This window comes from Saccopteryx leptura, chromosome 2 (assembly GCF_036850995.1).
Source record: "Saccopteryx leptura isolate mSacLep1 chromosome 2, mSacLep1_pri_phased_curated, whole genome shotgun sequence".
In the NCBI taxonomy this organism is placed as follows: domain Eukaryota; kingdom Metazoa; phylum Chordata; class Mammalia; order Chiroptera; family Emballonuridae; genus Saccopteryx; species Saccopteryx leptura.
In genome coordinates, this window is record NC_089504.1 from 3640421 (window position 1) to 3644304 (window position 3884).

The following is a 3884-nucleotide window of genomic DNA, read 5'->3' on the forward strand; positions in this document are numbered from 1 at the left end:
AGCAGAGTAAAGGAAGGAGTCCCTAACTGTCCTGGAAATGATGTCTGGGACAGACATCGGAAGCGATGACCAGCTCCGGGAGGGGATCTCAGAGCAGAGAAGGCTCTGCCTAGCCCACATAGGGTCCCTCCTGTCTGCACTTGAGGGTGCCCCTGGTGGACCTTGACATCCCATTGAACTTAGGAGTCTTGTTTGCTGCAAGGGTCACTTACTCTAATCACCTTCAGGAAAGCAGCTTTCTGTAGAAACCAGAAAAAAACCCACCTGGACAAGGGCCCGACTCCATCACTGCCCGCAGCTTAGACTCCAACAGCAAGGACCCCTCGTGTCCTTGTGACATGTCAGGGCACCGACGTCTCCCCCTCAGAGGGGATAGAGGGAGGAGCAGGAGGGTTATGGGGGACACAAGATACAAGGGACACAGTGGGACACGGTGGGACAGGAGGGACCTGAAAGAGACAGGACAGGGAGGCTCGGGGTGGACACGGGAAGGGCTGAGCGGTCCCCTCCCCCATCTGGGCAGGCGTTAAGATGCCTCCGGTGGCAGTCCTTGGCCCTGAGTGAAGTTCTTTATTTTTGTGACAGAGACAGGGACAGATAGGAACAGACAGGATGGGAGAGAGATGAGAAGCATCAATTCTTTGTTGTGGCACCTTAGTTGTTCATTGATTGCATTCTCATATGTGCCTTGACTGGGGGCTACAGCAGAGCGAGGGACCCCTTGCTCAAGCAGCGACCTTGGGCTCAAGCTGATGACGCGCCCCAGTCCGACACTCTATCGCTGCATCACTGCCTGGTCAGGCCTGGGTGAGTTCTGAAATGCTTCCAGGGTTTCCAGGTTCACATCAGGATTTCCACCTGCAGGGCAGGTGCCCAGGTGAGCCCCAGGTCTCAGGGAGCAGACAGTACCCCCAGTTCCCGGGGCTTTGCCCTAGAGCAGCCGGGTCTTGGAGAGGAGGGTTCACCCTGAAAGTAGACGGGGAGCAGGTATGAAGACAGGCCACCATCCTGCTGACAGGTCCCTGGTAAGAGGGGTAGCATGGGTGGGGACATTCTGAGCCACTGAGGGACTCCTGGGGACCTGGACCCAGGCCTGATCCCAAAGCTGACTTCCAGGGTCACATCCCTAACCTGGAAGGACCTAGTGGCCTGGAAGAACTCCACTGCCCTCTGGCCAGAGAACTGTTGGACTTCACCCCCCAGCCTGAGGGCCCTTGCCAAAAAGGGCCTCTGTCAGCAAGGTCCCCCACCCCCAGGAAGGGGCACTGGGAAGCGGTGGTGGCCGGAACCCCCTGGTGAGCAGTCCGGTCACTGAGGGAGCAGGGCCGACAGCCCCAGGCGGGATGCTTTGACAGGCGCACAAGGACCACCGCAGCGGGATCAGACTCAGGAGCCCGGGCGCAGCTGCTGCTGGTTCCACTGGCTCCCGGAAGCAGGGACCGTGGGGCAGGGGCAGGAGACACAGGTCTATGAGGGCCTGGGGAGGCAGCCCCTACCCCTGAGTCTTCCCGGGTGTGGGGAGCCCTTGCCCGTGGTGCGGGCCCTCACAGGAAAGGATGTAGCGGTCCCTCACGGGCCACTGCTCAATGTCCATGCGCTTCCTGCCCCCAGCTGTGGACACAGAGAGAAAAGGGGATCTCTAGTCCTCATTCCTGCAAAACATACCCTGGACCACAGTAGGGAACACTCAGACCTTTCAGCTTCGTGGCCGCCCTGAGCTGTACTGAGCACCTGTCACCCAGGCGTCCCTTCCAGGCCTGTGCCCGGGACCCTAAAACTGGGGGCGGGGCGCCCCCTTCTGGGAAAGATCCCAGATCCAGCTCTGGAGTCTCCAGGGACCAGAGGAGTCAGACCAGCAGCTGCCCACCACCCCACTTCCCCTCCCACAAACCTCACTCTCCCCACAGGGTGAGTGGCCAGGGCCACCCAGAAGGAGGACGTGGTCCCCTCACCCCTGCTGTTCCATCTAGTGCCTGATGTTGGGACACGGGGACCCCTGGAAGGAGGACTGACCAGGAGCCCCGAGCAGCAAGGCCGCCCCGGACGGGGAGGCCCGGGCCCCAGCGGGGGGCTCCGGCAGGGGGTTCCAGCAGGGGTTCCGGCAGGGGTTCCGGCAGGGGGTTCCGGCAGGGGGCTCCGGCAGGGGGTTCCGGCAGGGGGTTCCGGCAGGGGGTTCCGGCAGGGGCTCCGGCAAGGGGTTCCGGCAGGGGGCTCCGGCAGGGGGCTCCGGCAGGGGGTTCCGGCAGGGGGTTCCGGCAGGGGGTTCCGGCAGGGGGCTCCCGCAGGGGGTTCCGGCAGGGGGTTCGGGCAGGGGGTTCCGGCAGGGGGTTCCAGCAGGGGTTCCGGCAGGGGGTTCCGGCAGGGGGTTCCGGCAGGGGGTTCGGGCAGGGGTTCCGGCAGGGGGTTCGGGCAGGGGTTCCGGCAGGGGGTTCGGGCAGGGGTTCCGGCAGGGGGTTCCGGCAGGGGGCTCCGGCAGGGGGCTCCGGCAGGGGGCTCCGGCAGGGGGCGCTCACAGGTGCTGGACTTGCCCGGCTCCTCGTTCTCTCCATCTCGGTCCCCTTCTCGGGGCACTGCCCCTCCTACCTGGAGAACAGGAGGGCGCGGGAGCCGCCCTCAGGGAACCCCCCAGAGCCGGCCTGAGCTCAGCCGGCAGGTGGACCTCTGACCCGCCCCTCCCACCCCCACCCCTGACTCTGTCCACGACTCTTTCCCCCAAGGTCAGGAGCATGTGCATTTTACCAACACCCCAAACTCGGGTGGGAAAAGGCCTCATGAGGGGCCGCTCCTGGGCCACCCCGCAGCCTGGGGAGGGGAAGGGGAAGGGGTGGAGCGAAGGGCAGCTGTACCCGCGGTGGGCGACCCTCACGTGAAGGTGAACGAGGCCTCCCAGTCCCCACCATCCAGGGCTTCCGCCGTCACCAGGGGCACCTCCTTGGGTCCTTGGGCCTCTTCTCCTTAGGCAGGTTCTCGTTGGCCCCGTGGCCTCCACATACCATGTCCCTGTGAGCTAAGCAGGGCAGAGGCTGTGAGCCCACCATGGCACTGCCCAGGGCACCTCCCCCACCTCCCCGCCTTTCACAGGGCACTGGCTGCAGCCCCCAAAGGCAGGCTGGGTCCCACACAGCTGCACCCCCCCAGCTGCGTCAGAACAAGCCCCACACTCAGGGCTCCCAGCCCCAACCGGAAAGCTGTCTGCAAGCTCACGACTCTGGTCTCTGCAGGAACCATCAGCGGGCACCCGATGAGTCCTCATGCCAGGGGCCCTGCAGTGTCTTTGGGTTCCCAGGGCATCAGGTCAGTAGCTCCTGAGCTGAGGAGGGACCTCCCGGAGTCAGCAGGAAAGAGTCCTCCTGACCACTCCTTGCAAGAAAGGAGCACAGGGTCAGAAAGCTTATCCTAAGTGGTATCTTCTAAGACAGAGCCCCCGCCAATGCCCCCCGCCAAGCACGCACGGCCTTACCCCTGCACCTTCCTGCCCTTCGCGGACTTCTCAGGCTCACATCCAGTCCCCCAGAGAAGGACAGGGGGTCCTGGGCCTGCAGGGCAGTGGTCAGGCCGAATGCGACGGCCAGGAACAGGGCCTTCATCTCCAGGGCTCTGTGCTCACCGTCACCGGCAGGTCACCTGGGGCTTCTGGGCCAGGCTCTGTGGGCTCCCCACAGGGCTGACCTTTAATACCCCCATCCCAGCCTCTGAGCACTTGGCACAGACCCGACCCTCCCACTCGGCATCCATCCCACCAGTTCCCCGCTGGGCGGTGGAATGTCATCGTTGCTGGGATCTGATGAGTGGTGATTGCTGGGATCTGATGAGTGGTGATTGCTGGGATCTGGTGAGTGGTGATTGCTGGGATCTGGTGAGTGGTGATTGCTGGGTTCTGGTGA

At 63.9% G+C, this 3884-nt stretch overlaps 1 long non-coding RNA gene across 1 annotated transcript; it reads right to left on the reverse strand.

Annotated features, from left to right (window-relative positions):
* Positions 1-743: 743 nt before the first annotated feature.
* LOC136392884 (uncharacterized) lies at positions 744-2556 on the reverse strand. Its single transcript, XR_010749004.1, has 3 exons — positions 2514-2556; positions 1497-1611; positions 744-858 (listed from the first exon to the last, which is right to left on the reverse strand). It is a non-coding gene; the product is annotated as an uncharacterized lncRNA (long non-coding RNA).
* Between the last annotated feature and the right edge of the window lie 1328 nt (positions 2557-3884).